The sequence below is a fragment of the Sus scrofa genome, chromosome 2 (assembly GCF_000003025.6).
Source record: "Sus scrofa isolate TJ Tabasco breed Duroc chromosome 2, Sscrofa11.1, whole genome shotgun sequence".
NCBI classification, from domain to species: domain Eukaryota; kingdom Metazoa; phylum Chordata; class Mammalia; order Artiodactyla; family Suidae; genus Sus; species Sus scrofa.
Genome location: NC_010444.4, coordinates 47,243,112 through 47,268,463, shown reverse-complemented (window position 1 = coordinate 47,268,463; position 25,352 = coordinate 47,243,112). Strand labels below are relative to the sequence as shown.

The window sequence follows — 25,352 nt, the reverse complement described above, 5'->3', positions numbered from 1 at the left end:
TGGGCTTGCATCTGTAGCTTCGATTAAACCCCTAGCCTGGGAACCTCCATATGCCGTGGGTGTGGCCATAAAAAGCAAAAAAAAAAAAAAAAAAAATCCTTAGAAGTGCTTTGTAACTTGAGCCTCCATTTTCCAAACAGGTGTGGGAGCATTTTCTGCAGAAGTAGGATGTAACTGAACCACTTGAGTGGTCATTGGAAGCCAAAATCATAATTTGTTTAGGAAGCTCAGCTAAGATCAGAGGGTCTACACTTATGCTTTCCTAGTTTATTCAGTGTTTTGGGCCTTCCCCACCTTAGGAAATAAGGCACATTTTACATGGGTTACCTGTTAGCAAGTTTTTACCCCAGCTTGCTTTACTTCCCCCATGTCCAAAACATTTTCTATTTCTGCTGAAGCAACTAATAAAGCATTCTTTTCTAGCTCCATCTTACTTTCTCTGCAAGCCTATGTGCAGAGGTGTGACAAGTCTTAGGGTATCCAGACAGTGGCAGACAATAGAATGTGTTTAACTATCTCATAGTTTCTTTCATCACATGAAAAACTTGCAGCACAGAGAGACATTCTCTGTCCATTTCCTCTTGTTGGATAAAGTGTTACCAGGGGACAAAGTGCACAGCATGTGGGACCTCTTGGGGTGGCAGGGGTGGAGAGGGAGATCGGAGGCTATAATGTAACATAATATACTTGACATTCATTGTTGGGCTCTTATTTTTAAAGGAACATGGCAGCCTGTGCATGGCTCGTCCTGGGAGGAGCTGACTTTAGTCATCGTGATGCCTAAGAATCAAGTGAGTAAGTCACAGTGGTGGATCTCTTTTCTGCCATTGAATCACCCTTGGGGGGCCAGCTTCAGGCTTTGGAAAAGGTAGGGGTGCTTGCGTTCTTCATTCAAGCCCAAGTGAATGTGGCCCAATATGAAGAAACACTGGCTGGTGAAGGCCCTCTATCTTTGCCTGCAACCTCCGAGGCTGCACAGCCCTCCCGCACCATCAGAGAAGGGAGGGTGGCAGGGCTTAAGACTGAGATGTGTTTGGGGACATGAAAGACCTATCTGTGCCTCGGTGGTCTTTGGGTGGATGGAGTGTCTGCCCCTCTTCCCCTAAGTAAGACCAGCAGCTCCGCTGTCCTGACTGCAGTCCCAGCTCTGATGCTGTCTCCGTCTCCTGCGAGCCCAGGTCTGTGCTAAGATAAGAATCTGGCCAGGCAGCTTCTACAGGGAGTGACTTCAGAGCATGGCAGACCATTTGTCCGAGAGTTGCAAATGTGATCGCAGCATCTTCCTCTGCCTGGGTTCCATTCTAAGGGGACCAAACCTGTTCACATCTTTCTGCAGATTCAGTAGGTCTGTGGAGGCTTAGGGTCTGGAAGGCTCGGTGTAGCTTAAGATCAGTAAGGACTTGTTTGGCATCGTCACCCTCATGAATTCTGTAAGAGCCTTCCCACTGCTCCTGGCTCTGCTCTGTGCCCTGCTCTGTCCTCTTTCATCCTGCCGGAGCCCTTCCTCAAAGACACATTTGCCCATCACCCTTCCGTTGGCATCAAGGCCTCCTCCAGCCACTGTCCAGACTCATTGTCTGCCTCTCCTCTCTGCCTGGCTCCAGTCCCACAAGTCTTAGAGCAGGTCTCTGCATGCGGGCCATGCTGTCCCCTCTGAGAAGCGTCTCTTGTGCTCCCAGCAAAGATAGAGCCTCCTCCTCCCCCTCTCAGCAACTGTAGTGCTTTGTTCAGACCTCAGGTATGTCGCTGGCTGAGCTGACCTTTCTTCACTCATCCGTCTCCCCCACCAGCTGTGGGAGCTTTGAAGGCAAGGACCCGTCCTCCAGCCTTTCCATCTGAGCAGGGCAGCGCCATCCCCTCAGCACAAGGCTGGGCACAGGGCAGAGAGTGACAGTGTTTGTTGACTCATGGAGTTCAGGCCCTGAGGTTTCTTCGGGGCTTTGTGGCTCATGAAGCCCTATCTTCTGTCTCCTGGGGGCCTCATACCTTGGGAGGGGCAGTCAGATAATGCTCATTTACCTTATTTTATTTTTTAATTAAAAAAAGGTTTTTTTATTCGTACTAAAGTGTAGTTGATTTACAATGTTTTGTTAAGTTCTGTTGCACAGCAAAGTGACTCAATCACACACATTTCCCTGTGCTGTACAGTAGGATCCCATTGCCCATCTGTTACAAATATAACAGTGGTGTTTTGGATGTTCATTTATTTTATAGACAGAGGCTGAGGTCTGAGCAGTCAGGCTATAGGCTGTTAAAGTCCAGGCCCAGGAGGCTGATGGTAAGTTTGGGGTTGGTAGATGCAGACTGTTACATTTAGAACAGATGGGTGGTGGGGTCTTGCTGTACAGCACAGGGAACTCTATCTAGTCTCTTGGGTAACAACCCGATGGAAAATAAAATAAAAAAAAAATGGGTGCATATGGATGGCTGGGTCACTTTGCTCTATAACAGAAATTGAAGGAACATTGTAAATCAGCTATACTTTAATAAAAAGAAAGAAAGAAAGGGAGAAAAAAGAAAGAAAAAAAGAGAAAGAAACAAAGAGAGAAAGGAAGAAAGAAAAAATCAGTCAGTGCAGCACCCGCATGTCCTGTGAACCAGGCTGGTGTAGTTTCTATAACCAAATTTTATATTTAGAGAGAACCCAAGAGGTTATTTAGCGCAAACTCCTCATTATCTGATAGGGAAACTGAGGCCTGGCCTGAGGATACGTTCTCAAGGTTACATAACCAACTGCTGTTCAATGGAGAAATGGAAGGCAGGCCCTAAATTTCCAGGCTAGTTTTCTTCCCATGTCCCCTCCCTCCTCTTCTGCCTGGCTCCATCCCTTCCTCCCTTTCTTCCTTTCTTGCTTTTTAGGGCCATACCTGCGGCATATGGAATTTCCCAGGCTAGGGGTTGAATCTGAGCTACAGCGGCCAGCTTACACCACACCACAGCCACAGCAACGCAGGATCTAAGCCACATCTGTAACCTAACCACAGCTCATGGCAACACCTGATCCCTACACACTGAGCAAGGCCAGGGATTGAACCCACATCCTCATGTATACTAGCCCAATTCGTTTCCACTGCACTACAGCAAGAACTCCCCTCTGCCTCCCTTCTGTATACATCCATCAGAGGACCATTAACTTGCATTTGAAGGCGAGTGAAGAACTTATGGAATGCCCTGAGTTAGAGGGAAGGTAGAGGGAATAAAACTGCCCAGAGCTTCCCTGGAGGCTGGGTGATGTGAGGTGGAGCAGAGTCCAGGGGAGGGAGGAAGGAGGGGAAGGGGAGGGGAGAGCCTCAGGGCCCAACCTAAGAGGCTGGGGCAAGGTGGAGTCCCAACAGAGGGGCAGCTGGCAGGCCTGGCTGGGGATTCAGAGGCTGGCCCTGTGGGTACTGAGGATCCACAGGGTTGAGGAGTCCATGTTGAGATCCTGAGCAGCAACATCCGGAGGGTTGGTTGGACTGGAGGAAAGTTATTCCAGTAGCTCTGGTTCCTAGTGTTTGAGCAAAGATGTTCTGATCAGCCAGCCTGCCCATGGCTTAAGAATCCCTCCCATCTCCTGGTGAAACACAGAAAGTAGAGTGTGTCCACAGAGGAGGGTGGGACAATGGACAAAGAATTCATTCCATCATTGTCTGAAATGTGTATGGGCGGGGTTGGGGGAGTGTGTGCATGTCTGGCCAGCTGACTTCTCTTGTGCTCAGATGAGTTTTTGTTTTGTTTCTGATTGACCTCACTTGCAGTTGGTCTTCCCCCGCCTCCTCTCACTCTCAGGGCTCTCCTGAAACATTCATTCGGTCCAGGCTTGATCAGGGCCAGGTAGGTCCTGCTCTTTCCAGCTTTGCCCTGCCCCTTCTTGCAACTTCCTGGACATGCAGACTGGGAGCCTGGGACTGACTGCAGGCTCCATCTCCCCTGGCAGGTTGAAACATACACTTTGCCCAAATTACAGAGAATGATGTTGTGCCAGATAGCTACCTGGGGTTATTTTCCAAACCAACACCAGGTTATAAACTTCTGCAGGGGAAGTGTGCAGTGTTATCTCATTATTTTTTACACCTTAGGTTTATGATATAAATGAAGAGTTTTAGATTTATGATATAATGAGGAGTTATACTCTTCATTTCATCAAGATAGTTTTACCTTCACAATTAGGCAGGTGGATTTACTCCCATTTCACAGATGAGAAATCTGACTTAGGCTGTAACCTGCCCAGGGGTAACGTAGCTGCCTACATGCTAAGCTGGGCCTCAGACCAGGCCTCCTGTTTATAAATTCCCTCATCTTTCTACTCTATGAAGCTCCAACCATATGCAAATGTCTGGAGGGCCCAAGGTCATAAGAGGAACTCAAATATTTGTTGAATAAGTGAACTTTGGCTGTTTCCCTCTCCCTCCTTTTTTTTGGGGTCACTTTTAACCATAAGTGAGCTTCTTTGGCAGCAGAGGAAATACTACCCTGTGAAGTATTTGAATTTCTTGCCACGATAAGGAATGGGTGAGTTCTCTTCTCACTCAGCCTCACCTCCGGGAACTGGGTCATGTGCACTAAATAATTCATTCCTTGAGCCTTTCACTCGGAGCTTCCTCCTCCTGATGCTGAGATGATCTGACCAACTCTGATCTTGAAAGGTCCCTGGCAGAGGCAGATCCTATTGTTTGTCACCATAAACCTTCAGATGACCCATCTAATTGCTCATGGTGAATACTCTTGGCCTAATCAGGCCAGACTTCTGGAGGCTTCATTTGATTTCCTCCTGTCACTCTTCCCCACTAACCTCCCCTAGATAGAGGGAGAGGGATCATTGAGGGTTTTCTTAGATAGTTAGGGTCCTGTAGGGATGGGAAGGCCCACTCCTCCCTTCTCACTCAGGCTCTGAACTCCTCAAGATTTCATGGTGAGGGCTGGAGAAGTCACAGCAGACCCGGTCAGATTGGGAGGGTATGTATGGCACAGGCAGGGAAGGGAGAGGGGAGGCAGTTATCAAAATATCTGCTGGGCCTCCTCTTTCCCTGAGTGACCCTTGGGTCGTGTTGCTTAGAGTCTGCAGGGGATCCAGCTGGCCTCATTAGAGCAACCTAATTAGATCTCGAGGTCAGCAGAGTAGAGTGGAAAACAGAGTGGGCTGAGGCCAAGAGATCCACGGTCTGGTGCCGGTTGTTCACAGCTTAGCTGCATGGCTGTGGGCCAGTTGCAGAACTTCACCTGCCCTCAGATCTCTTATTAAGAAAGTAAGGGACAGGGAGCTCCTGTCGTGGCTCAACGGAAATGAATCTGACTAGTATCCATGAGGACACAGGTTCGATCCCTGGCCTCGCTCAGTGGGTTGAGGATCCGGCATTGCCATAAGCTCTGGTGTAGGTTGCAGATACAGCTCAGATCTGGTGTGGCTGTGGCGTAGGCTGGCAGCTACAGCTCCAGTTCAACCCCTAGCCTGGGAACCTTCATATGCTGCAGGTGCAGCCTTAAAAAAAAAAGACAAAAAAAAAAAAAAAAAAGTAGGGGAGGCACAGAGGGTTGTGACATCTTAAAGGAGCCTCCTAGACGCCAGTGGTTCTCTGTGCCCACTCTCCCTGTCCTCATGATCGGCAGTCTTCTCCAGGTTGCCACCGCCTCTGCTTGCTTCTGTAGGCCTTTTTCCCCTGGACTTTGAAGCTCTGCTACCTCTCCCCTGCCCTACCCTGAGATATGCTGGAGCACAGATAAGAACTGCCTATTGCTGCCCTAGTTTCCTGCCAAACAGCCTGGGGGAAAAAAAAAGTAATTTTTGTTTGTTTGTTTGTTTTTAGGGCTGCACCCACAGCATATGGAGGTTCCCAGGCTAGGGGTCTAATCGGAGCTATGGCTGCTGGCCTGATCCGAGCCGCATCTGCAACCTACATCATAGCTCATGGCAACTCCGTATCCTCAACCCCCTGAGCAAGGCCAGGGATCAAACCCCCAACCTCATGGTTCCTAGTCGGATTCATTTCCGTTGCGCCATGATGGAACTCCTCCAAAAAGTCTAATGTTTGGAAAGTGTGTTGGGGACTGAGGGGTGTACAGGTTGGAGGGGGTGGAGTAGGGGGAAAAATCCAAGAGAAGAAAGAAGCCAGCCCAGATGATTAGGGGTTGTTGGAATATCCAAGGTCTCAATGCCCTGAGGGGTATCTGGACTCTGTCCAGTTGTTTGACCCATGAGGAGTAAATATGTTCTTAAAAATACGGCCCCAAATGTATCTTCTTCCCTGGCCAGGCTCTGTGGTCAGGGGTGACCCGCCACTCTGGAGCAGTAAAAGTCGTGGTGTTGATGGCGATGTCTCAGACAGTCGAATAACACCCAGAGGGTAAGGGTTAAGGATGGTGCATCTGTGTCTAAGATGGATGATCTCTGGGCATGAACGCTGGCAAGAAACTACAGGTCATCTGATCGATTCCTCTGATTTTATGGCTCGAGAAACGGAGGCTCATCCAATGCTTAAAGCAAGCTTGTGGTAGCAGCGAGATGAAAGTCAAGTCTCCTGATTCTCAGTGTTGGAATCATAAATATGATACAAAGTGATTCTTTCTCCGGCACCATGTTGCCTCCTCTTGTAGGTTCAGCCACTGCACTTTCTGCTTCTCTCCTTGACCCTGAGCTTGATTGTCTAAGGTGTTTGCAGGGCCCCACTGCTCCCACCTCCTTGTTTATTGAGGCCTAATAAAACCTGGGTGTGGCAGCATGGGGAGGGTGAAACTGCTTTCATGGGTGGGCTCTTGGACTTGTACTTAGGGACTTAGCACTGTTGAGTCAGCATGTTTTATGGTGTGGTTTGGGGTGAAAGATTAATGCAAGACAGGAAATGAAGGATCTGATGGCCCAGCCTCAGCAAGAGTAGACTCTGATGGGCATATCATTCAAATAGAAATCAGTTTTGTTGCTAAGCACGCCTCATTCTGAGACTCTCTGAGCTAAGGGCATGGATCAAGTGCAGCCTGCACTGTGTTGGGGCACATGAACCAGAACATAAGTCATTCACTTTTTTCTAGAGGACTCCATTTGGCTCAGCATTTCCTGCTGAGCTCGGGGAGATGTATCATGAGCTCTTTCCACTGAGCAGGCTCTGGGTTTCTATATTTTACCTGTTTATCCTCATCACGGCCCCGTTAGAAGTGGGCATGGCTATTTATTGTTTTGAGGAGAAAACAGGGAGATTCAGGTTAAATAACTTGCCCATGTCCCACAAGGGCCGGGGCTCAGGTGTAGGGGGTCTGATCTCAAAGCCTTTTCTTGCTCTGCATTTCACATGGCCTCTCTTTGCTCAGAGAAGGGAAGCTGGGGCCAAGTAGGCTGGGCCCTGATTGAGGCATCAAGCATTTCTTTTTTTCTTTTTCTTTTCTTTCTTTCTTTTTTTTTATGGCCACTACACGTGAGGCATATGGAAGTTCCCAGGCGAGGGGGTTGAACTGGAGCTGCAGCTGTGGGCTTACACCACAGCCACAGCAATGCAGGATCCGACCCGAGTCTGTGACCTACACTACAGCTCACGTTAGTGCCAGATCCTTAACCCACTAAGAGAGGCCAGGGATTGAACCCACAGCCTCATGGATGCTAGTAAAGTTTGTTACCACTGAGCCACACAGTGGGAACTCTGAGACATCAAGCACTTCTAATGGGACTTCTGAAGACTGAGCTCTGGGCTTGGCTGCGGGGATGCAAAGGTGAGTAAAACCTGGTCCTTTTATTCCCAGGAACTCATGGCCTGACTGGTGGCAGGACAGATGTATACAGAGTCACAGCCACCATACTAAGCATTGTCATACGGAGTCACACACCAAGTGCTGTGAAAGCACTGAGAAGAGACCGCCACATAGGGAACATGGCAGCCAGCATGTACTCTGGGATTGGGGTATTGAGGGATGAATAGGAGATTGCCCCATAGAGAAGGAGGCAGAGAGTTTTCCAGGTTAACGGTGTGGAGCTATGAAAGCTTGATTCAGTACTTGGAAGTGAGGAGGAGTCATGGGTTTATTTTCTCTGCTGACGTAGAAAGAGTGGAACTTTCAGTTGGGAGATAAGCTGGGGGAGGAGGAGGGCTTTGGAACCAGACCGTTAAGGGCTTTGTAAAACGCTTGCTGATTATGTGATAGGCATTGAAAGAAACATCAGTCTGGACTAGCAAAGATTCTCCAGATATGAATTCTCCAGGCATCTTAAGTACCTTTCCCTTAGAGATGGGCGTGGGGCTCGTGTTCAGACAGTTTGTGTCCATTTTCTACATTTGGTGTCTCATGCACCAGTGGAGGTGTTTATCAATGGGGCTGAAGCATTGCGGTGGGACGGGCCACACTGACAGTTCATATTTAAAATGTCTCAGATTCCTCTTGCCAAATAAGCTGATAGCAAACACCCTTGTGAGTTCATGTACAGACCGTCTCTCCAGGGACTGTTTTGCATTCCAGACAAAGCCACACAATAATTTGTAGGAGCTGGGGGTGTGGGGTGAGAAGCCTGCTTAAAGAGCAACGAAAACATATAGCTTTTATTTTTTTGTCTTTTGTCGTTTTAGGGCTGCACCTGCAACATATGGAGGTTCCCAGGCTAGCGGTCAAATCAGACGGAGCAACAGTTGCTGGCCTATATACCATAGCCACGGCAACGCTGGATCCTTAACCCACTGAGCGAGGCCAGGGATTGAACCTGCAGTCTCATGATTCCTAGTCAGATTTTTTTCCACTGAGCCATGATGGGAACTCCAAAAACATATCGCTTTTTTTCAGGACAATATTTATAGGGCAAAAGTGTCCAGGAAATGGATCACTTGCCACGAGGGTGAGCCAGAATCTTTTAAAAATCCCAACTCTTTGGAATGGGAAGGGTAGTGGGGAAGAGACAGAGCCCTCCAAGAACGCTTGCCTCTGTCTTTTCTCGTGAACTCCTTGCCCAGACCCACCCCAGGAAATCCACTCTGGAAATGGACCTTTGAACCCGACGTACTCTTCGTGGAGGGGAGAGGTGTTAAAAAAACCTGAAGAGAGTGATCCTGAAGCCAAGGCTTCTTGGTCTCATGTCACAGTCCATCTTTTGAGGCCCCCTGGGTTTCGTTTCTTTATAAGGAAAGAGAAAGTCCTTTCTGGGACTGCTATTGCTTATTTTAGTACATTTTTTAAAGTTTATTTTTTATTTTAAAATTTTTTTGTTATTTTTTTATTTTTGCCTTTGGTCTTTTTAGGGCCACACCTGCGGCATATGGAGGTTCCCAGGCTAGGGGTCGAGTCAGAGCTACAGCTGCCAGCCTACACCACAGCCACAGCAATGCAGGATCCGAGTTGCATCTATGACCCACACCATAGCTCACGATAATGCCAAATCCTTGACCCACTGAGGGAGGCCAGGGATCGAACCTACATCCTCATGGATACTAGTCAGATTTGTTTCCGCTGAGCCACGACGGGGACTCTGTAAGTGTGTTTTTAGAACTTAAGTCCAAAGACCAAGAGGAGAGTGTAGCATCTTCTTTTAGCGAACCCAAATTTATTACGTTGGGATGGCAGGAGATGGTCACCTAATCTCCACAGAAAATTCGGCAGCCTGGTCACACCTTATATAGCCCTCTCTGGGGCTGCTGTCTGTTGGGGTGTGGGTCAGTGAGGGGCATTGTGACACACTGAGCGGGGACTGATCAAGGCAGTCACTGGTCCTGGGGAGCTTATCTCAGCATTTCTGAGCTCGCAGGAGCGCCTGGCCTTTGCGTGTCCCCTATAAAGCTGGGTGTCCTTCTCAGAGCTCTGCCACCCTATCTCCCAGGCCCACGTCGCCCTCAGCATCGGCCTCATGGCCATTACCAACAGTCAAGCACAACCTGTCAAGCTAATCATCTCCTCAGAAGTGGGTTCAGCAGTTGAGTGTATTTTAGGGACTGGTTCTGCCCTGTCTTATCAGAGACGCCTTTCTGTATTTACTGCCTAAAACCGTGAGTGGTTTTATAGAGCTTTTGCAAGGATAGTTTATAGGAGACTTCAGTTCCTCTGCATAATAAGGAAGTGGCCCGAACTGTCTCCCTTCTGCTCAGACGTCTGAACACCCCCTGGCAACTGCACATGACATGGGTCCAGAGCCCCTTGGGTGGGTCCTGGTGCAGCACCCTGTCTATTGCTGGCCGGCTCACTCCTCAGAGGCTGCATCTGAGAACCGTTAAGCTGTGTTCATTTAGCACATTTCCTGACACCAGGTGATCGGTGTCTGTGGGATGAATATAGGAAGGAATAAATTACCAACAAGTAAACCCTCCCATTTTCCAGCGGAAGCAAAAAGGAGTGAACAGCGCTCAGGCTGAGTTGCCTGAGTACTGTCCACGATCCAGCACGTACTCCCAGAAAGATCTCTTCCGTTCTGGGTGCAAAGGGAATCATAGATCTCCTGTGTCCTGGGCTGGGCCTGGAGGGAGGGTCAGAAGAACTTTGATCCACATCCAGAGATCCCCCACTCAAGACTATGAGTCCTCTTTTTAGGGCTTAAAATAAGCACATTGGAGTTCCTGTCATGGTGCAGCGGAAACAAATGCCCCTAGGAACCATGAGGTTGTGGGTTCTATCCCTGGCCTCACTCAGTGGGTTAAGGATCTTGCGTTGCCATGAGCTGTGGTGTACGTCGCAGACACAGCTCGGATCCTTCATTGGTATGGCTGTGGTGTAGGCCGGTGGCTTCAGCTCTGATTGGATCCCTAGCTTGGGAACCTCTATATGCCATGGGTGTGGCCCTAAAAAGCAAAAAAAAAGCATATCACACAAACAAAGAACAGTAACAGCAACAAAGCACGGGATTGCTGGTCCCAGCGAGAGCTGGGTAGAACCCATCCTGCTGGCTCCCCCAGCTTGCCCAGCCCACCCTACCTGGCTGAGAATCCCATACATGTTCAAGTCACCCAGGAGCCTCCCGCTGGGTGTTCTTGTTTTGTCAGCCTGCTTCTCTGCAGTACAGGGTTTTTCATCTTTAAATCACAGATCCTGTCTTCCCAAGCGTGTTGACATGTCGGTAGGTTTTGAACAACCCAGTCGGCTTTTCTGACTCAGGCAGAGCTCACCTGCCCATACGGGTGCACACACCTGCTCATAAAGGCCGAATGCACTTTACAAGCTCTTGCGTGGAGACTGGGGTAACGGGCGTGGCCAGCTGAATGGCCTGCTGGGTGGACACCTCAATGGAAGAAACAGGCAAGCATCTCCCCTTCCCCTGCCCCAGGCACACCTGCACAGAGGTCGGCCAGCTGCTGAGAGCCAGCGAGGTATTATTTACATTACTAATAACATTAATGACAATATAAACGACAAAGCAAGTGTAATTGCATATCAGGAAATCCTGAAATTAAAGGTCTGTAATTCAAATAAAACATGTTGGAAGTCTTTTAAGTGACCTCTAAAGGTGGTATGATATAAGCCGTTTCATTCCTCCTGAAATAAATTTTTACTGGTAAATATTCATTCATTCAACAAACATGTGCTAATTACCTGCTAGGAGCAGACACCACACTGGCACCCCAATTACAAAGATAAAAACCAGTAGAGAATTAGTTAATGGGTAATGAGTATAAAGGGACACAACACCAAAAGTTAGATTATTTGACTCTTAAATATGCCAGCTGAGTACTTAGAACTGAGCTGAATATCCTGGGAAATTGAAAAGAAACAAAAGACACTGGCCTTGGAGTTCCCGTCGTGGCACAGTGGTTAACAAATCCGACTAGGAACCATGAGGTTGCGGGTTCAGTCCTTGCCCTTGTTCAGTGGGTTAAGGATCCAATGTTGCCGTGAGCTGCGATGTGGCTCGCCGATGTGGCTGGGATCCCACGTTGCTGTGGCTCTGGTGTAGGCCAGTGACTACAGCTCTGATTAGACCCCTCCATATGCTGTGGGAGCGGCTCAAGAAAAAAAGGCAAAAAGACAAAAAAAAAAAAAAAAAAAAAAGAAGACACTGGCCTTTTCCTTAGGACGTTTGTGCATTAATTGTCCAGGCAAGATTAATACATGAAACTGTGTTGGGTTTTAGGCTACATGAAGTACCAGATTGCCGGGTCTGTGTCCAGTATGTCCCCTGTGTTACAATTGTCTGTCTCCCCACTAGATGGTAATTTCTCAGAAGCTGGGAGGCAGAGCTTGTTCCCCTGGTCCCTAGGGTGCCTAGCAAGGCCTGGTTCAAGGCAGGTTCTCAGTTAATGGAACTGAATGTAGTTAGTGATTTCCTCACCTGTCTAGACCACAGAATTCCCTGAAGAGTTAAAAAGAGTTTTCCCCTTGGACTTCTGGCTGCAGAGAGTCTGTATGGGAGTGGATTTAGGGAAGCTTTGGATACTTCCTGGAGAATCTGCTTAGAACCAGGTTTGGTCTCCTCTGGCATATACTCTGGGAGTTAGAAGCATGCATGGGAAAGAAAAGTCAGTACAGGATGGGCAGTTTTTGTGCCTGTAAATCTCAGCTCATCCCTTAAGATCCAGCTCCGGTGCAACTTCTGTGGGCTTCTCTCCAGGTTGTCAGTCCCTCCATCTCCCATCTCTGGGTCCACACATCTCGGTACCCACCTTGCTACAGCTCTTACCTCTTATTGTTACGTAAAGTTGATTCCCTGAATAGACCATGATGGCAGCATATAGGTCTTCATTTAGTACTATGGGGCCTGGAGTTTCCCTTCCTGGCTCAGTGGTTAATGAATCCGACTGGGAACCATGAGGATGCAGGTTTGATCCTTGGCTTCTCTCAATGGGTTAAGGATCTTGCGTGGTCCTGAGCTGTGGTGTAGGTCACAGATGCGGCTCGGGTCCTGTGTTGCTGTGTCTGTGGCTGTGGCTGGCAGCTATAGCTCTGATTTGAATCCTAGTCTGGGAACCTCCATATGCCTCAGCCACAGGTGTGGCCCTAAAAAAAAAAAAAAAATTTAGTACTATGGGGCCTGACTTTGTTCAGAGGATGTGTAGGATTTGATCAGGGATTCAAGGAGGAAGGCAGAGAGGAGACATGGAGCCCCAAATGGGCCAGTCTGTTTGAAGCAGCCATAGGAGAGCTCTTAATACCTTTGGGAATTAAGCCTAACAAGGAAATGGGGGCTGCACATAGGGGAGTTGGGACTTATACAGTTGGATGTGGGGAGCCCTGAAGGCTGTCTGAACAGGGTGGGTTGGTGCGGGCAAGATGGAACATGGAGATTAGTTAAGAGGCTCCTGTGGCAATTCTGTTGGTGGTTCAGACAAAGGGTAGTCACACTTCAAGCCACTGCACAGCCTAAATTTTGTAGCGGCTCTTGATGGGATTTTACCAACAAGCCATAGTTATTGAGCATCTGTGGTTGCCAGAGGCACAGGTGCCAACCCCTGGATGTGCAACCTCTGGCATCAGAGAGCTCACAGTCCAGTGAGGCAGGCGAACCCGCAAGTAGTTCAACGTAATAGTGCAAACCATCAAGGGCACCTCCGTGGAGTAGAGGTTGGGAAAGGGGGTGTGGGGAGGCCGAGGTAAGACTTCAAAGATCAGTGCAGCCAAGGATATTGCCTCGCCTGGCGTCACTGAGTTTCATCTTCATGTAACCCAGTGGGGTTAGGACTGTTATTATCTCCATTTTATGGATGAGGAAACTGAGGTTCAAAGAGGTTAGGTGATGCATCCAGGCTCACACACCTTGTAAGTGGTGGGTCTGGTTTGTAATAAGTCAGCCCGACTCCAGAGTCCACACTGCGACCCCTGACGCTCTGCTACTTTTTATGTCTCGGCCCTAAAGCTGACAACTGAGTTTTTACCAAGTGAACAGAGTCCAGACGGGCCTTCTTTCTAGACAGAGGGGCCAGCCTATATAAAGGCCCAGGGAGGGAGGCCTGGAAGAGTTGGGAACAGCAGATGGCTGCAGTCCGAGAGGTCGAGGAAGTGGTGAGGGGGTCGGAGAGCAAGCATGGGGCAGTCATGAAGGTGATTTTTGTCTTGCTCTGCTAAGATGTTTGGATTTTGCCCTGAAGATGGTCGGGGAACTGCTGAAGGATTTGAAACAGGAACAGAACCTGACCAAGTACACATTTCTGGTGGAAAGATCTTTCTGGCAGCAGCTTGAGAGACAGGCTGGTGCATGGGAGGGAGCAAGCAGGAAAGGTATTCATGGGGAGATTTTGAGAATTCTGGGCAGAGCAGAAAGGATGGATGGGAGGTGGTGGCTGAGGCTATAGAGAAGGCAGTGCTTTGTGACTGGCTAGTTCCTCAAGTTGAGGGCAGGGGGCAGAGAAGGTGATTCCAAAGGTTCAGCCTGAGAGTCTGGGTACAGATGTGCCATTGGCCGAGGTTGAAGATGCGAGGGAGGTGCAGATGGAAGGTAAACTGAGCACATGTGAGGCGTCTGTAAGGCAGTCGGGGGAGTGAAGTTGACAGGTGAATACAGGCCTGGGATGCAGTGGTGAGTTTCGTAACGGAGGGATAGTGAGGATGTGGATATTGGGTGAACTGTGGGAGTGTTGAGGTCCTTGAGAACCAAAGAGGGTGAGAATCAGAACCTTGGGAAATCTCAGGGGCATTCAGAGAGAGAGCTGTGTCTGCCCAGACTGAAAATGAGAGAGACCATGAGCGAGATAAGGTCTGATAAGTGATGGTAGGATTTAGCCACAGTGTTGGTCGTGACCTTGGGCGTGATGCTCGGGTGGGCTCTGTGTGGGAGTGGGAACAAGATTGTGGTAGATGGGAGCTGAACAAGTGGAGGTTGCCAGGGTAGACTCTTCTGTGGGGAACATAAGCCTGGAAAGAAAGGAGGAATTGGGGCGTTTTGTAAGAGCCAATAGAGATCTAACTGTGGTTGGCTTTGTGCATTTATTTATTTATTTATTTATTTATTTTTTCCCGCTGTACAGCATGGGGATCAAGTTGTTCTTACATGTATACATTTTTCCCCCACCCTTTGTGTGCATATTTTTGAGACTGAATTCACGTTGATAAATTCACACGTAAGAAAATAACAAAAAAACTTTTGTTAGGCATGAATTCTGTATTTATTTGAAAAATATAGTCGTCGGAGTTCCCATCGTAGTTCAGTGGTTAATGAATCCAACTAGGAACCATGAGGTTGCTGGTTCGATCCCTGACCTCACTCAGTGCGTTAAGGACCTAGCGTTGCCGTGAGCTGCGGTGTTAGTTGTGGACTCCGGCTTGGATCTGGTGTTGCTGTGTCTGTGGCACAGGCCAGCAGTTGCAACTCCGATTTGACTTCTAGCCTGGGAACTTCCACATGCCATGGGTGTGGGCCTAAAAAAAGAAGAAAAATGGGGGTCCTTTGGAGAACAGGCTCCACGAGGCATGGCTGGGCTGTGAGCTTCTGGGCGAGGGACTTCTCTGTGGCTATCCTGGGCTCCCGGGCTCCGTGTGTGGGTAGAGCCAGCAGGCGTTGTCGAAAAATCCTTTTCAAGTTCGCTTTGCCATGACTTTTTCACACCTCCTCCCCAGCATCCTTCTCTATCCTGCAAACTAAATACTAGGGTTCCAGTCCCCGAGGCCTGATTTCAGCCATCCAGACACACAGGTTTCCCTGGGGAGTGATGTTAAGGGCGTGCTGGATAAAAACTGGGTGGAAAATCTGCTTTCACTGTCCCATCTCAGCATGAGGCAGATTAAGGGGAGATGATGACACTTGCCGTCTATGTGAAATGCATCACTTTCTGCCATGCTTTGGCCCTGGGCTGTCTCGGGGTGGTGGGAGTTATCCCCAGGACAGTGGGCTGGAACGACCCTGGATAAGCACATCATGGGCCCTCCCCGTGAGATGCACCTTCGTCTAATTCTCATAGGGACTCTGTGTTGTGAGCGACTTGTTCCTGAGAAGACTCAGAAATCCACATTCTTTCCACTACATCACACGGGCTTCCAGGAAGCCTCAGGGGGTTATTGAAACCAAGGAAATGCCGAGCCTGTCCGTCCCATGCTCCTGTGTTATTTCATTTTGCAATAGGGAAAGGACGTGGCTTTTTTATCATAGTGTATACAGCTTGTGAGCCACACGTGAAGTCCATCGTAGGGTATATAGGTATGGGGAGGTGCTTATATAGTGGGGTGGACAGCCATATTTCTGGGGGTCAAGTGACTTTTCCAGGATATGCAGATTCTATTGAAAGGGGAGACAACAAATGCCAGAGCAGGTTGTTTGGAAGTCAGCTTGCAACAGTGGTGGTGGCAAGAGGGATATTAGTTCCCACATGGCCAGCCTTTTTATTGGGAGGGGATGCTTCCTGACCCCGGCCAAATATGACATCGCTGCCAAGCTATGACATCGCTATGACAAATGTGACATCACTATGACAAATACGACATCGCTAATACCTGTTATATTAGTTAAGATGAGATTTCCTGCCTAATAGATACACCTTTGGTTTTCAATGTCTTCACAGACTTCGAGTTTATCTCTCACATATATAAAGTTTAAATGTTTCTGGTCATGGAAGGCTCTCCTCCAAGTGGCCGTCAGGAGGCCCAGCTCCTTCCTTTTCATGGCTCTGGCATTTCGCAAACATGGTTCCAAGGCTGCTGCCTTCTGGCAGAAGGGGCGAGAGCCTGGAGGACCGCTGTAGGAGGTTCTCATGGGTCGGTCCCAGAAGTCGTGTGCATCACTTCTGCTCACGTTCCATTATCTCACACTGATCACAGGGGCTCACACAGGTACAAGGAAGAAGCAATGTGTCTGGTGGTCAGCTGGCCTATCTCTGTCCTACTCATCCAGGTGGGAAAGTCACCTCGCAGCTGACTTTTTAGCGGCCTATTCACCACTGTTGTCTGATGTTGCATTGAGATCTCATGATACCAGATTCTGGCGTTTTGGAGTTGGATGAAAGAAATGGGGTATCATGAATTAAAGGGTCTAGGCCAGAGACCATGTCCCTGATGTAGTGGGTGAGGCAGCGCTGGGACCCCTCCATCTCCTCTGTGCAAGGGCTGGTGGTTACAGACGTGGGCTCTGAACTCTGGCTGGAGGGCTTCTAGTCACAACTTTACCACTTGTGGCCATGTAACCTTGACATGTTGTTAACTTTTCTACTTCTTTGAAAAGTGAGGATGATAATAGCATTTATGATGCCTTGGTTGGTTACAGTGATTAATTTCTTTGATGCATAGAGAGCTTTATACCATATTGCTCAAGACTTCATAGGTGCTCATTAAACGATGAGTAGAGTCCCAAGGATTAAACATCCATCCATTCATTCATTTAGCACATACTATGTAGAGAGGGCCTTGTGCTCGGAACTGGGAGCAGGGAAGTGAAAAGTGAATTTCAGCACAGAAGTACTTACTGTAACTGAAATAAGTATAGGAGACTGTGGAGAGATCCAGCCCGGGTTTTGGAAAGGGGTCGAGGTTAGGGCAGTGGAGAATGTCTGGAGGAGAGGAGTCTTAAAGGAAGACTAGCAGTGAGTAGGGTGACTAACTAGTTGGTAAAGGGTTAGTAGGGTGAGGCTTCATTCACATCCATGCGCTCTGCTTAAGAACAGTAGGTCTGACATACGATATGTCAGACTTACTGTTTTTCCAAAAGGGTCAGCTTCTTTGCCTTGCCTCCGGATTCTCCTAACATCAAAAGGATTCATACCCAGTGTCCCTGAAATTGATGTTAGTCAATGAAAAACAGACCGAGAGACAGAAGTCTCATCTAATTATACAGCCATCATCTCCCCTCATTCGAGCCTGATGGTGTATCCAACAGCTCGGGGCTGATCTGGAGCTAATTGCCCTCGGGGAGTTTTTAGGGCATCTCTATACTGCAGGGAAGAATGTTCCCTGCTTTCAAGGAACTGCAGTCTGCTGGCTGCACTGTTCAGGGACTGTCACAAGGCAGGCGTGTTCTCCCCAGGCAAGAGTTGGTGGGGCCTGGGAGCTAAGACCAGGGAGCCTTACCCAACCTTCCTGGCAACACTGAAGCAGATTTTACAGATGCTGAGTGGGGGAAGGGCAGGGTTGGTTGTGGTTGCCCAGGAAAGGCAGAACAAAAGATAAAAACTTGGAATCTGGCAGGGCCGAGTTTGCAGAGGCTTCCTGGAGTCAAATGAGATTTGGAAGGAAGACTGAGAGAAGCCTAGGCGACTTACCAAAAACACCCAAAAAACAAAAAACAAAAAAAGCCAAGAAATTATGCCATCGAGCCACATTCCACATTAACAAACTGCAAGATTCTTTCGCTGTACATTTTATTCCATTTTAACTCAAGTATTTTAGAAAATTCTGTGCTCTGGTCTTGGATAGCTCCCACTGTAAAGTGGCAATGGGTAGTCCCTGTTGTGGCACAGCGGAAATGAACCTGACTAGCATCCATGAGGACGCAGTTCGATCCCTGGCCTTTCTCGGTGGGATAAGGATCCAGCGTTGCTATGAGCTGTGGTAGAGGTTGCAGACACGGCTCGATCTGGCGTTGCCATGGCTGTGGTGCAGGCCAGCGACTACATCTCCAAATTCGACCCCTAGCCTGGGAACCTCCAGATGCCATGGGTGTGGCACTAAAAAGACAAAAATAAATAAATAAATAAAGTGGCAATGGTTGGTTGCGTTTTTGTATGCATTTATTTATTTACTGTGGGAAAATAGACATGACAAAATTGCCCATTTTGACCATTTTTAAATGTTATAATCCGGTAGCCTTAACTATATTGTGCAACCATCAGCACCATCCGTCTCTAGAACTTTTTCATCATCCCAAAGTGAACGTCTATAGCCATTAAATAATAACTCCCCAGTCCCTCTTCCCCCAGCCCCGGGTAATCCCCCTCTACTTTCTGTCTCTATGAATTTGCTTATTTTAGGTCCCTCCTGCCATTAGGCTGGCCTCCTGGAAACTGGAATTTAGAGTTCACCATTCTCCTAGGCAGCCAGTGTGTGATGGAGGTGATTCAGGGCCAAAGCAGAATAGGCTGCTGAGTTTTTGTCAGTCAGATGGGCTTGGGGTGTGTGCTGAGGTCCTTTGTATCAACTCCTGGCCCGTAACCAGGTAGGTGGGTGTCCTACCTGGGGTTGACTGGCAAAGGGGTCCACAGGCACTGCTGAGACTGTGTCAGAGCCATCATCTCCTCCATCCCCCAGCATGGCCCTTTGGACTTGAAGGTCTGTGGTCTAGAGAGCAGAGGTCTGGGAGAAATGCAGCCTTGGGGGCCCTCGTCCCTCCCTTATGGAATGTAAGCCAGTTCCTTAAATGAACAGTGTCAGGGCTTCTTACAGGAAGGCCCTTTCTTTTCTGGAGAAAAATGACACTGCTGGTGTGGCTGGAGCTGCACAGGCCTGAGGAAGAGAAGGTACCCAAGACCAAGCTGGTTTCATCAGGGGGAGAAGACCCCAGGACTTAGAAAGCATATATAGGAGAGAGTTATAAAGCTGTGCGTGCTTCCTGTAGAAAATCTGGGAAATACAGAAAACCATAGAGCTAAAAATAAATCATCTGAAATACCGTCATACACACGAGCGCTGTTCACATTTGGTTTGTTTCCTTTCTCCTCACTATTCCTCTAAGGAATTGAAAGCATATCGAGTACCTGAATTTGCATCCCGCTCTTTTCACTCTGATTTAGGGCATAAGCATTTCCCCGAGGATTAAATGTTCTTGTAAGTCTTATTTTTAAAGGCCTGCCTAATACTTTATTGTTCGGTTGCACCATAACTTATGAAGCCACACCCTGCTCTTGACGTTTGCAGGCTCTCGGAGCCTGAAAGAACTTCAGAGACTATAGAACCTAACCCATTAACATTTACACAGCAGCTGCAGAAAAGGCAGGTTGTATTATTTCCTTCGACACGGTTCATATCCATTGGTGGCTAAAAGCACGCATTTTGAAGTGAAATGGAGCTGGGCTCATTTGACAGCAGGCTTACTTGGTACCTTGGCATACAGAGGTGACCGGAGGCGGTAAAACTGCCTTCACTTCTGTCAAACAAGGGTAGTGACATGAGGCCGTGGATGTAAAGGATCAGGGGCCGGGGTCGGCATCCTGGGAGCAGCCAAGCAGCCCAGCAGTGCGGCTGTTACTGTTCTGATGAGGCTCTGTCTCTACATGCCCAGGCTTGAGGTCTGCCTCCATCAAAGGCTTTGCTTCTCCTAGAATGTTTTTTTTTTTTTTTTTTTTTTTGCTTTTTCGGGCTGCACCTGTGGCATATGGAGATTCCCAGACTAGGGATCCAATCCGAGCTATAGCTGCCAGCCTACACCACAACCACAGCAACGCCAGATCCCAGCAGCGTCTGCCACCTATACCACAGCTCACGGCAATGCCGGATCCTTAACCCACCGAGTGAGGCCAAGGATTGAACCCGCAACCTCCTGGTTCCTAGTCGGATTCGTTTCTGCTGTGCCACGATGGGAAGTCCTCCTAGAAGTTTCTTAAAGACAGGCTTACAGTGCAAGCAGAATAAGGGACACTGGCCAGAAATTATGGAAAAATTAAAAAATTTGTGTGTGTTTCTATACACATGCATAGATACATGCATATTATGTGTGTATATGCAGTACACTTACATACTTGCATATATGCATTCATTTACACCATATATGCTATAGGTACAAACACACACACATACACATAGCAACCACACATGGCAGACTTACATTTGTATTACAAAAAAGTGAGGAGTTCCCGTCGTGGAGCAGTGGTTAACAAATCCGACTAGGAACCATGAGATTGAGGGTTCAATCCCTGGCCTTGCTCGTGGGTTAACGATCCAGCGTTGCCCTGAGCTGTGGTGTAGGTCGCAGACGTGGTTCGGATTCCGCGTTGCTGTGGCTCTGGCTTAGGCCGGTGGCTACAGCTCAGATTAGACCCCTAGCCTGGGCCTCCATATGCCGTGGGAGCGGCCCTAGAAAAGGCAAAAAGACAAAAAAAAAGAAAAAAGAAAAAAAAGTGAGACAAGCAAGTTTTGAAATTACCTTTTTCCCTCCACCAAAGTCCTTGCTTCTTACAGAGTAGAAACAGAGAGGGAAAGAGGAGTTCCCTTCATGGCTCAGCGGTTAATGAACCCGACTAGGAACCATGAGATTGTGGGTTCAATCCCTGGACTTGCTCAGTGGGTTAGGGATCCGGCATTGCCGTGAGCTGTGGTGCAGGTTGCAGACCCAGCTCTGATCCCTCATTGCTGTGGCTGTGGTGTAGGCCGGCAGCTGTAGCTCCAATTCAACCCCTAGCCTGGGAACCTTCATATACCAAGGGTGAGGCCCTAAAATAGCGAAAAAAAAGGAAGAAAGAGAAAGAGAGGAGAGGGTGAGGAAGGAAGAAAGCACGAGAACATCACTCTACCCCACAGACTTGTGAGGTCTCCTTAGAATAATGCAGGTGTAAGAGCCTGGCTTTCCGTGGGCCTCTGATGACATTGGCCTCCTTCCTGGTACTGTGACTGTGACTCATGGGGTGAGGATGGGGGATTCAACCTCAGGTGATCCTGGGATCTGTCACTGTGAGTGATTCCCCAAGAAAATGGACAGAGGTGATGAAGTGGCGATGTGTGAGGTCATTTCATGCCAGAGCAGTGGAGTCAACTCACTATTGATAAAGAGTGAGGAGAGGGCTGGGGTCAGAAAGGCAAGACCAGGAGTTCCCATTGTGGCTCAGTGGGTTAAGAACTGACTAGTATCCATGAGGATGCTGGTTCATTTCCTGGCCTCGCTCAGTGGGTTAAAGATCTGGCATTGCCACGAGCTGTGGTGTAGGTCACAGATGCAGCTCGGATCCTGTGTTGCTATGACTGCGTGTAGGCCAGCAGCTGCAGCTCTTATTGAATCCCTAGCCTGGGAACTTCCATATGCCACAGGTGCGGCCTTTTAAGAAAAAAAAAAAAAAAAAAAAAAAAAAAAGCCAAGACCACATGACCTTGGCCTCTCAGAGGAGGAAGAGCAGAGAAGGCCAGGCCTGCAGTGGACCTGGAGTCTCTTTCCTGAGCACTCCTCCAGTGGGGCAGTGGAGACAGAAGGCAGTGTCCAGGCCCTCCTGCAGGCTGGGCACTTGGCAGGCTTTCACAGTACATCTCTTAGATACGTTTCCATTAGCCTTCCTAGTAGGGACTCCAGATGGCATGTCTAAGACGACTGTGTGTGGAGTTCCCATTGTGGCTCAGCATTAAAGAATCCTACTAGGATCCATGAGGATGCAGGTTTGAGCCCTGGCCTTGCTCAGTGGGTTAAGTATACAGCATTGCTGTGAGCTGTGGTGTAGGTTGCAGAGGCGGTTCGGATTCTGTGTTGCTGTGGCTGTGGTATAGGGCGGCAGCTATAGCTCTGATTGGATGCTTAGCCTGGGAACTTCCATATGCTATGGGTGTGGCCCTAAAAAAAAGAAAAAAAAAAGAAAAAGAAAAAAAGAAAGAAAAGGACTGTGTGTGTGTGTTCAGCCTGCATGGAAAGGGGCTTTGACTTCCTGTGGATGATCTCAAGGTTTAAAACCAGGATTGGTGAGAAGCTGTTGGAGAGACAACACTGATCTTGGGGACCAACTACGAGGTGTCAACCTCCCTGAGGCTGTCTTCCAGTCAGAGGAGACAAGGGTGGGACAGGCAACCCAGGGAGGCAGTGGGCACTCCACTCAGGGAGGTGACCAAGGAAAGGCTGGGGACTCCTGGCTGGACGGAGGCTAAAGCAGGACAAGGGGGCCCTTTCAGTCCCTTTCCAACCCTGGGAGTTGCCCCTTTAGGTTCAAGTTGGTGTCACATGTCCTGGTAGATGGAAAGCCAGGCCTCCCTGGGCCAGGTGAGAAGATAGCGTCTATACACATCACCTGTGAACCAGGTGTTCTGCCCGTGCTGGGCTCTGCAGAGGTACAGCATGTACAGGAGGCATTTCCCGGTGCCTTGGCCCTGGCTGGTTCCTGCCTCATCTCCGATGTTGGATCCAAGTAGCCATGAGGGTCTCCGATGTGCATGACGGAGACCTGGGGGCTTTTAGTGGGTGCACAGGGGTGAAGACCCCCATTTCTACTCCTGAGGAAACTGTGTCCTGCCCCATGGCCCCTTGGGGAGCAAAACCTGGGAGATGATAAATTTGAGTGGGGTCTTGGCAGTGGCATTAATGAGAGTCTGGTTTTTACCTTGCATTTTCTTTGAAACAGGTCTTGTCTGTGAACCTTGAGGGTGGAGTTGAGGGCTGTGCTTCCCTCCTTTTGACGGTTCTACTCAGGATTCCTCCCAGCCCTCCTGCTTATAGAACTCTGTCTTTTATCCACTGCCTGGTCACACTCTTTGATGCCATCTGGCAGGTGATGAGGCCCCCGGGGAAGGCAGAAGTATGGGCGTCACAAATGGGAGTGCATTGGCAACTCTTGGGCCAGGAGGCTCACCTCTCAGTTTGGGAGCTACTTGGGGCCTCTGCATAAACCTTGAACTTGTCTCCCAGATATTATGGGCTGAGCCATTAACAGTGCTGGCACTCTAGGGCCCTGAGTTTTAATATGTAGCAGCCAGAGGCAGGGGAATGGAATTGCTTTGTGACTCATGAAGTCACATCGGCAGAACCACAAATAAGGGACTCTGGTTGGCAAAAACCAAATTGCTTCAAGGCTATTCTTGGAAACTAAAGCCTCACATCTTGTTTCTTCCCAGAAAATGCAGAAACTTTCATATTTCTGGGTAGTTAGGTTTATTTATATTTCATATCAAACTCCAAAAAGGCAACATCTGGGTGGTGGTTGACAAGAAAGGCTAACAAGAGCTATTACCCAGGATCCTCTGATTTAACCAAACCTTGACCTTCTTCTGGGGAAAGAGGTGCCTCCCACAAAATGTTACACTCTAGTTTCTGGAAGCTCAGACTCACGGAGTCCTTCTAAGTCAACATTTCTAGTTCATTCACAAAACCACCTTGTACCATGGATGTTTTCAGTTCATTATTTCATTTCAGTTTGAGTAACTTCCTTGTATGAGGTTCCCCACTTTCCTTTTTTTTTTCCCAATTTTTTTTTTTTTTTTTTTTTGCTTTTTAGGGCTGCTTCTGCAGCATATGGAGGTTCCCAGGCTAGGTATCTAATCGGAGCTGTAGCCACTGGCCTACGCCAGAGCCACTGCAACGAGGGATCCGAGCCGTGTGTCTGCGACCTACACCACATCTCAGGGCAACGCCAAATCCTTAACCCACTGATCGAGGTCAGAGATCAAACCCACAACCTCATGGTTATTAGTCAGATTTGTTTCCACTGTGCCACAACAGGAACTCCGAAGTTCTCCGCCTTCTATATGGGGAACTTAAAAAGTCAGAAGTTGAGTGAGTTGTCTAAGGCTACACAACTAAGAAGTGGGTCTGAAGCCAGATCTTCTGTATTAAAAGCCCGTAGCCTCTAATTTTAAAGTATATATAATTCCTTGATCTGGGAAGCTAGTACTAAGGCTCATCAATTATGTTGCTTTTTCTCTTCTTTTTGAGCCATTTGACGAATAATAATGAGTGCTGTTGTCACCAGGTGCTAAATACATCCCCACACATGATTGAGTTTATTCCTTATCACCCTATGATATGAGTATTTGTATCCCCACTTAACAGATGCGAAAACAGGTTGAGATAGCCTAGATCACGAGCCTAGTGTCAAACAACCAGCGAAGGTGTGAGACCAGATTCACACCCGGGTTTGCCAGCCTCTAAATATTCTGATGCTCTTTTGTGAGGAAACCTACTCTGCATGGGCGTCAGTCATTTCTAAGGTCTGCTGACTTAAACTTAAACGTTGAGACTAGACCCTTCAGATGCAGGAGGCAGGGCTGAGCCTGGTACAGGCTGCCGGGCACAGTCCCAGGCAGGGCTTATCTTCTCCTGTCTAGCCATCTCCCTCCACCTCTCGTATCTCACTCCAGATAAGAGCTAGTTCCTGGAGCTCTCACGCCCACCCAGTGCCCTCAGCACCACTTCGGCTCTTCCCCTTAGAGCCCTAAAATTAAGTTGTGCATTTTTCTTTGGGGGAAGGAGGGGAGGCAGCTGGGGTTGGGAGGCGACAGGTTCTTCCAGTTTATAAATTCTTCTCTGGGAGTCAAGTCTGGCTCGATACCTCGAAACAGTTCACCATTTTAGACAAGGAGGAATTGACTTGGAGAATTGTTTTCACAAAATTCTTTCTCAATCTGGTGTGTCCCCCAGATTCAAGTCTGCCCCAGGTGATACATTTCCACATCTGCCCAGGGCTTTTCAGGGCCAGGCTCTGCCATCACCCATGTATCGCATCCTCCACAGCAATTTTGCAAGGGGCTGATTACTGTCCATCTCTTACAGAGGAAGCAGCTGAGGCTCAGAGCTTACGGGGCTTTCATGAGGCCAGGCAGGTAGCAAGGGGCCAAGCTGAGCTTTGGACATGGGCTTCAAGAACCCCAAAGCCTGTGGTTTTCTCTGTACCACCTGCCCATCCTCAGAAATGGCTGCAGCTTTCCAGTAGAACTCAGGCAGCTTTGCAGTTGTG

The 25,352-nt window shown here is 48.5% G+C and overlaps 1 protein-coding gene across 1 annotated transcript in view; it reads left to right on the top strand.

The window, feature by feature from the left end:
• The window catches only part of MICAL2 (microtubule associated monooxygenase, calponin and LIM domain containing 2), a 259,613-nt gene that overhangs the window by 33,624 nt on the left and 200,637 nt on the right, over positions 1-25,352 (top strand). Inside the window, 1 exon segment of the mRNA XM_021083313.1 lies at positions 721-791. The gene's annotated coding sequence lies outside the window, so the exon portion shown is untranslated.